This window comes from Bubalus kerabau, chromosome 2 (genome assembly GCF_029407905.1).
Source record: "Bubalus kerabau isolate K-KA32 ecotype Philippines breed swamp buffalo chromosome 2, PCC_UOA_SB_1v2, whole genome shotgun sequence".
Taxonomy (NCBI): Eukaryota; Metazoa; Chordata; class Mammalia; order Artiodactyla; family Bovidae; genus Bubalus; species Bubalus kerabau.
The window spans coordinates 199,870,726-199,879,393 of NC_073625.1; the positions used below are offsets into that span (position 1 = coordinate 199,870,726).

General features: G+C 55.3%; 1 protein-coding gene across 1 annotated transcript in view; it reads right to left on the minus strand.

Moving 5' to 3' along the window:
• Positions 1-7,572, minus strand: part of RFTN1 (raftlin, lipid raft linker 1) — a 231,821-nt gene extending 224,249 nt beyond the window's left edge. Inside the window, exon 1 of the mRNA XM_055570000.1 lies at positions 7,315-7,572. The gene's annotated coding sequence lies outside the window, so the exon portion shown is untranslated. The remainder of the gene's footprint in view (positions 1-7,314) is intronic.
• Positions 7,573-8,668: the final 1,096 nt, after the last annotated feature.

Below are 8,668 nucleotides of genomic sequence, written 5' to 3' on the forward strand. Positions count from 1 at the left end.
AATTCGGGAAAGGCAAGCCCTGGGAGAAGTGGGCAGACGCAGCCGTCACGGCAGCAAACATGCTGGAGCCTTCGGGACCTGCCGGGAGGTGGGGTGGCCTGGGCGGCAGTGGACTCAGGGAGCCACGAGCTGGTGCTCGTGGGCAAGACGACCCCCCCCCCCGCCCGGCTGCCTCAAGGCAGGTGGGAGCCCCCGGAGGGTTCTGAGCCCAGAAGGACGCAGGATCCCTCCAACCCTGGGAAGGGCGAGACCAGGTGGTGACCAGGGGTGAGGAGCAGTCACATTCTGGACTTGGCTGGAAGGTAGCCAGTGGGATTTCTCGAGGGTCTGGAGACGGGGCACCCAAGACGCGTCTGGGGCGTGTGCTCTGAGCTCCTTGCAGCGGCCACCTCCCATGGCGGATGGAGCCAAAGGAGGTGGGAGTCTGTTCTGGCTATGTTAACTCCAGCCAAGGACAGCAGGGTGAGCAGTGGGATGGACCTGTCTGGGGCTGAGCCGTGATGCTCCTGGCACTGCCCCATCTTCCCACGGGAGCTCCAACCTCCTGAAGGCAGCCGCTGCCTCGTCTCCGAGAACGGCTACCCCAGGGCCCTGCCCCAACAGGTGCATGAGAAACACGACTCTGTGGACAGTCTTTGGGAGCAGCGAGGACGCCGCAGTCTGGGAAAGGAGGGAGAGGGGGCTTGGGAATACCTGTCCATCGCTTCTAAGTCCACCTTTCTGAAAGCACAGCACAGGCATTGGGCTATGGGCTCTCTGGAGCCAGACTGCCTGGATTCAGGTCCCAGGCCCCAACTTCCTAGTCAAGAGACCTCAAGTTCGGTTCAGTTCAGTTGCTCAGTCGTGTCTGACTCTTTGCAACCCCATGAATCGCAGCATGCCAGGCCTCCCTGTCCATCACCAACTCCCAGAGTTCACTCAAACTTACATCCATCGAGTCAGTGATGCCATCCAACCATCTCATCCTCTGTCGTCCCCTTCTCCTCCTGCCCCCAATCCCTCCCAGCATCAGAGTCTTTTCCAATGAGTCAACTCTTCGAATGAGGTGGCCAAAGTACTGGAGTTTCAGCTTTAGCATCATTCCTTCCAAAGAACACCCAGGACTGATCTCCTTTAGAATGGACTGGTTGGATCTCCTTGCAGTCCAAGGTACTCTCAAGAGTTTTCTCCAGCACCACAGTTCAAAAGCATCAATTCTTCAGCGCTCAGCCTTCTTCACAGTCCAACTCTCACATCCATACGTGACCACTGGAAAAACCATAGCCTTGACTAGACAGACCTTTGTTGGCAAAGTAATGTCTCTGCTTTTCAATATGCTATCTAGGTGGGTCATAACTCTCCTTCCAAGGAGTAAGCGTCTTTTAATTTCATGGCTGCAGTCACCATCTGCAGTGATTTGGGACCTCAAGGAAGCCGCTTAACCTAAGGGATCTCAATCATAAAATGGGGAAGGACTGCAGAATCCACTGGCAGGGTGAGGATTAAATACGTTAACAACTGTCAGGCCCTAGGCATCTAGAAACAACTGTCTGAATGTTAATTGTTATTAGTTGTTATCTAATAATTAGTAGCTATTAGTTGTTATCATGGATATTACTTGTAATCCATGATCAAGATCCCTGTTAACCTGCCATAATTAAACCACACTGAAAGGGTGCTTATAAAGTGTCCCAAGACACTGGAAAAAATCCCCGAAGACCTCTCCAAATTAAAGAAGTGTTTAAATGGATAGTCTGATTACCTGTACTCTGCATTCTCAAAATTTTATAAGACATGATATGATTACGTTCTCTTAACCAGGGTCTGCAATTAACCTAATTTCTTCTCATTCACCTTTTTGGATAAGGTCTATTACAAAAATTTCTCCAAATTTGAGGAATTTGGGAGTTACTCCATAAAACCCGAAGGCTTCCTTAGAAGGATTTCCTTGGGGGTGAAATATAAAGTAGGGAGTTTCAACACACACACACGCACAAACACACCTGCACACACACACACACACACGCGCATGCACACACGCACACGCACACGCACAAACGGAAGCTGATGATCCTTTGCAGAGAATAAACGCTGCCCATCCACGGGGTCCACCTCGGGACCAGCACAGTTAGGGACAGTTTAGTTTTAAAAGCCAAAGGAGCACGGTCCGTGAGGTGCCTCTGGCTTCCTGGGTGAAAAGTGTGAAAACAACCAACGCAGCTTCATAAAGCGGCGTGAGATTGGTGAACGTCAGACAAGAAGCACACCCGTAGCTGATGCTGACTGCCCAGCTCTGGCAGGTCTGGCTTTCCCACCGACACCCGTGGGCTGGTGCCCGCTCCTCTGAACCCAGCCTGAGCAGTGGACGCCCCTAAGGGGGACAGCCAGGCCCCCTCCCCATCACCCTGCGCCACCAGCTGCAACCTGCGGGCCCTCCAGCACCCCTACCCCACGGGGCAGGCCCGACCCAGGAAAGCCCCACACAGCGCCCTCAGGTACCCCAGAGGGCGTCTCCTCCACCTCAGGCCTGGCAGGCAGCCACCACACGTAGAATGTGACCTAATTTTCTAGCTCTTTGGTCCTGGCCCTGCTGAGAACGCTTTTTCTTCGTGAATTCAGCCCAGGTAGGGAGTAAGTAACACAAATGCATATTTAAAAGCTGAACTGAATTCCTCTTTGGAGAGCAAGGAATTAACAGGGCTTCAAGCCGTGGCCATCACTTGCCCGCTGTACTGATCTTTTCAGAGAAAGCCTCTTGGTAAAACACACAATAATGATAACGTAAGCCCCTCCGGGGGCCCAGGAGAAAAGGGAAACTCAAATTTATGTCAAAAACTGAATGTGAATGGGAGGAAAGATCTCTCTCTCTCACACACACACACACACACACACACACAAACCTTTAAAAGGTAAACATAAAAGAAACGTCTGGCTAAATTTATCTCTTTGTCAGTGAAAAATAGCCTAAGCTTTAGCCAAGAGTGTTGCCAATTCTTATCCAGAAGGACAAAAGAGAACTGCTCACTATAGAGCAGCGTCATCACACCAAACTCTCAGCAGGGCTGGAAATATTCCACTTCTCCTGCGTCCAGAACAGTAGCCACAACCACATGTGGCTCCAGAGCCTTGCAAGGCGGCCGGTGAGGCTGTGCAACTGCACTTCTAATTTTATTTCATTTTGATTCCTTGATATTCAGATGTAAATAGCCGCCTGTAGACCGTGGCTGCAGCACTGGGTGGCTCAGTGACAGACACGCAAATGAAACAGCTGGCAGTGTCTTTCTTTCCCTACAATAAAGTTATAGTGGGATAACTAATAATACCTTAAACTGTCACCAAAACAAGTACCTCCATCCGGGCCCCAGGTGCGCCAAAGAAACGGACAAGAGACTTGAGAAGGTGAGTCCAGTGCGCGTTTCCTGCAACTTCGTCCCCGCTGCAGTTTACATTCTATTCTACAGAGGCCTCCTGCCTTTGGAAACCTGTGCTCGCAGATGGGATCTGCATTTGTGAAACCAGAACGTCCAGGAAATACGAACAAAATGTGACCTTGGGACAAGTTCCTTAACCTCGCTGAGCTTCAGTTGCCTCAGAGCCGAAGTGCAGATAAGATTAGCGCCCACCTCTCATGAGAGTTAGGTTCGAAGTGGGCACTTGGCATGGGGTAGCTATAATTAGTATTCTGTTAATAACAATAGTAAAATCTATCATAAGATAAGAACAGTGCTACTTAGAATGGAAGTCTACAGTTGGCAAAGTTTTCCTAATAGTCTGAACCTGTTTCCCGGTAGTACAGGGCCTCCAGTAAAAATACGCCTTGGGGTCCTGAGGTCTTGGCGATCCCTGTCAGCCTCCAGAGAGGTAATCACCCAGATGGGTACCATGAGGGTTATTCACAGCCTCTGCCCTGTGGCAGGTGCTCTACTAGGCTGGCAGACGAGGGGAGCAGTCCCCAAACACAGGCCAATGTCTCGCGATCTCTTACACGTCCCCTGACCCCACTGACGCACCTTGGTGAGATGTAAAGGCTTCCTCCTGGGGCCCACGTCGGCAGGACGCCCCACTCCTGCTTCCTGGATCCCCGAAGACCAGGTTTACTTAAGGGCTGAATACGAGAGGGGACCTAAGAGGGAAAGGCCCGTTTTCTCAGCCAGGACAAGAAGAAGGGTGTTAACAGGCCGCGTTTCTCACTGACAGGCCACATCACTCTAACAGAAAAGCCATGTTCTCGGAGCCTTCAAAAAGTCAAATCTGACCTGTCTCACAGAGCAGACAAGACGCCTTCAACAGCCAGCTGCCCCAGTCAGAGAAATCCAATGGGAATCTCCACCGGATTCCCAGCAACCAGACCAACGCATCAGAAATCCCCCAGGAGTGTCAAAGCAGAACTTCAGTGGAATTCTGCGAGGTTGTGGGGGGTGGGTATTTTTCTTTATACAGAAAGTACTCAATCTTCTTTCACAACCAAGGGGACGTTCCCCTTTGGAAATCCCTTCTCTGAAGACCTCTAAAAATAAAACATCTGTCTGATAATGCACAATAATTTAAGAGTAAACCCATTTACCTGCAGAGTCAGGGATTTCCCTTAGCTCCTCCATCTACAAAACAACACGCTCCAGACTGTCTCGAGTGGTCCTGATTTTTGGCACCTTTGAGCCCAGAAGAACACTGGTCAACCATGTTCTTGACTTTCAGCTAGGGAAATGAGCTGTGGTATCTGGAATCTCACACATGTATTCCTTGCTTATGGGAGTGTAAAATGGTCTAATCATGTTGGGAGAAAGTTTGACAGTTTCTTATAAAGTTCACATCTTTTATGACCCAGCAATTTCACTCCATTTACCCATGAGACATGAGAGCACATGTCCCTAGGGAGACTCGTAAACAAATATTCACAGCAGCTTCATTCCCAAAACCTGGGAATAACTCTTGTGTCCATTAACAGGGGAGTATATAAACTGGTATAAACTGATCCTGGATCTTAACTCAGCAAAAAAAAAAAAAAAGGACCAAATTACTAGTACATAAAACATGAGTGAATCTCAAAACCATACTGAGTTAAAGAAGCTTTACAAAATATTGTGGATTTCTACAATAAATGAAGTTCAAGAACAGGCTAAACTAGCTTTGAGTGATTGTAAGAAATAAAAAAAAAGGGTGGGGGCACAGACTGACTGGGAATGGGGATGAGGGAACTTTCTGGGGGCAAGGGCAACATTCTCTACCTTGATTACAGACGAGGGTTATCCAGGTGTAGGCATCTGTCAAAACGCTATGCAAATGCTACCCTCAAGATCTGTGCATTTCACTATATGTAGATAGGTATGTATGTATAAATTCACCATATGTATAAATTTCACCTTAAGAAAGTCATGAACATATACTGAACTCTAAAAAACTTCTAGAGGTGACCCGTACGAAGGTTTGTAATTTAATTTAAAATGCATAAAACAGTAAGTTGAACTGATGGATGGACAGAGGATGAACAGATGGACAGACGTATAATAAAGTCAATATAGTATTGCAAAATTACGGCCTCTAGATACGGGTGTTTGGGTGGTCACTGTTCTTCCAAGTTGTCCATATTTTTTAGAAGGAGCTGGGCATTGGATGAGTCCCAGGACCTTCTCCCTAGCCCACCAACTCAGAAATCTAGCAAGACACCCATGCCCACCAAACCAGAGGCCCAAGTAATTTCAGTTCTGCTGAAAAGTTAAGGTTGGAAGAATGCAAGTAGCTTTACAGGAACTCACATCACTCATGCCAAAGATTTTCTGCCTGTTTCCCTACAGACAAAGCAATTATTTGAATGGAAGCCAAAAATTCCTGCTCCAGAGGGAGAAAAAGAACTCAGTGACTTGTATTCCCAATTTACTCTCTTTCGGTTCCTGCACCAGATCAATTAGCTAACTGCACAACACTCCCCCTTCCATGTGCCCCAGGGTCCAAGCAGCCAAAAGACAAACAAAGAAAAACCAACCCAGCGACAGAGGGATGACGCCCTGCCTCTCAGACCAGAAACCCCACTGAAGGCAAAAGAGGAAGCAGAGCTCCCTCTGAGGTTAAAGTGATTTCACTGAGGTTAGCACACACATGCAGCGAAGAGTCCCGAACAGCTTGCTGCTTTAACCCCTCTGCCGGCTTTGGTGACATCGGGGGTCACTTGAACTTGGTAGGGAATTCAGCCCTGCAGAGGTACCCGGGGTTGAGGACACGCGGGGTGCAGCGCACACCCTCCCCACAGGCCCAGAGGTCGCTGACACCACACCCTCCTTCCTTCCTGGCCTGGGCCTCACTTATCCTGAGATGACACCCTATGGCCCGACTGCGCCCAGCATCTGAAAACAGCTGTACCACCAGTTACAAGAAGGGACTGTTGCTGGAAGCCAGGGCAGTCACTCAAACACAGGGATCCGGGCCAGACTGTTGGGGTTTTTTTTAACTTTTTGTTTTGAAAACCCCTAACAAACTCGGTGACACCACCCAACGTCCCCGGGGACCACCCGCAGCCACACAGGGGAGCCAGCAGGCAGAGGTCCCGGGTTACAGCCCCGCGGCCTCCACGCGGCCCTCGGTGCCAAGGCAGCGACCGTGCAGGTGAAGGGCACCAGCCCCGGGCCCGGGAGCGGGGGAGGTGGGCATGCGCGCCCGCGGGGCTTCCCGAAATAAACGCCGCCGCCGCCGCCCTGCCCTGACCCAGGTCCACCCTGGGGCCTAAGAAAGCGGAGAGGACGAGGGAAGGAACCCCCTTACGGAAGGCGAGACAGCAGTTTTCGGTGCCGGGAATTCCCGGCGCCCCGAGTCTCAGCGCCTCCGGGGCCGCGCGGCTGGCAGCCCTGCCCCGGGACGGACGCGCCTCGGGGGGCGCACGCACCCCGCCCCAGCTCCCCGCCGCCTCGCGCCCTCCTGAACCCGGATTCCGGGATCAGCGCCCGCCCGGCCTTCGAGGAGGACGCCGTGCAGAGTGTCCCAGACCCACCTGTAGCCTCGAAGCCTCCCCTCCGCTTCCTCCCCCGGCGCCCCCGGGCCGGCGGAGCCCATTACCCACCACAGACCGCTCTGGGGGTGCCTCTCCCCTTAGCGCGCCAAGGCTGATTTCTTTCTTTCCTTTTCAGAAAAGTTGGCCCAAGACCGCCGCGTCCCACGGAGCCGGCCCCCGGCGCCATCCAACCCAAGCCGGGGCGCAGAGGACGAGGGAGCCCCGGCGCGCCGGGGCAGCACGCCCAGGCCCCCGCAACCTGCAGGGAGGCGCCCCGCGCCGGGCTCTCCCCGCCCGCCGGGGTCCCCGCACCGCTGCACCCACCTCCGCCCCGAGTCCCGCAGGCGCCCACCTACCGCTTGGGGCCAGCCGGCGAGAGGGCGCGCGCGGGGGCTCCCGGAGACAGCGTGTTCCGTCCCGGGAGGAAAGTTTGTGCCATGCAGAGGGGGCGGCGCGGGGAAAGGCGTGGGCGACAGGGGGTGGGCGTGGGGCGGGCGGCGAGGCGGGCCCGCGCGTCCGTCCCCCCCGCGAGCGGTGCGTGCGTCCTGCCCAAGAGCCCGCGGCCGCCGCGCTCCCGCTCGCGGCGCCCAGAGCCCGGCGCGCTCCGCCCGCAGCCCCGACGCGCCCCCGTCGCCGCCGCGCGTCCGCCGCCTATACTTCCTCTTCCTCTGAACTCACGGGCAACAGACTCCGCGCGGCATCTTCTAGGGAGCCGCCGGCGCGCCCCGCGCCCACCGCGAGCTCCTACGCCGCGCCCCCGCGCCGCTGCCCCCACGGCGCCCCCACCACGCCCGGCGATCCGCTCTCGCCCCGCGCCCCCACCGCGCCCCGCGCCCACCGCGCGCTCCGACGCCGCGTCCCCGCGCCGCTGCCCCCACGGCGCCCCCACCACGCCCCGCGCCCCCACCGCGCCCGCCCCCTGCCCCGCGATCCGCGCTCGCCCCGCGCCCCCACTGCGCCCCGCGCCCACCGCGCGCTCCCACGCCGCGCCCCCGCGCCGCTGCCCCCACCGCGCCCGCCCCGCGCCCACCGCGCCCCCCGCGAACCTCGCCCACTCCGCGCCCCCACGATCCGCGCGCTGCCCACGGGCTCCCGAGTCACAGACCCTCGAGCCCCGTGGCTCCCCCGCCCCCCTCTCGACCCCTGGTAACCAAGGTCACAAGATCAGGAGGACAAGATCCGCGTGTGGGGGACACGGACCCCCTCCCCGACCAACTCCGGACCGGGTGCCCTCCGAGGGCGCGGAGCTGCGGCGGGGCGGGAAAGACGGCTGAGAGATCCTCCAGCATCCCGATGCTGCAGGTGGCCTCCTCCCTGGGCGCTTGAGTTATTTGCTGGGCATTTAGTGCCTAGGGAGCCGGTTAGTGCCACTGTCCACTTGCCACGCCCTCGCCCACGTACTGCAGGTGCCCAGAAGATGTGGGGAAACCTAGGGAACCAACTTCAGGCCGCCCGAGGAGGCGGTTAGACGCATAAAACGTCAGGGCTGCCTTAGTGAACCCTAGATGGGCGGCGTGAGGCTGTTGGAAGTCTTTGTTCGTGGAGCGTTTTAAACAAAGCAGAATTAAACCGTCAGGGTTACTACCCGGGCCCTAGGGCCAGGGTTCAGGGTGGGCCTTGGGCCTCCATCCGTATTTGCCTTCTGTGTGATGTGGGTAAGTGACTCACCTGCCCTGGGCCTGTTTTCTCCTTTGTTAGGTAGCACTTTCT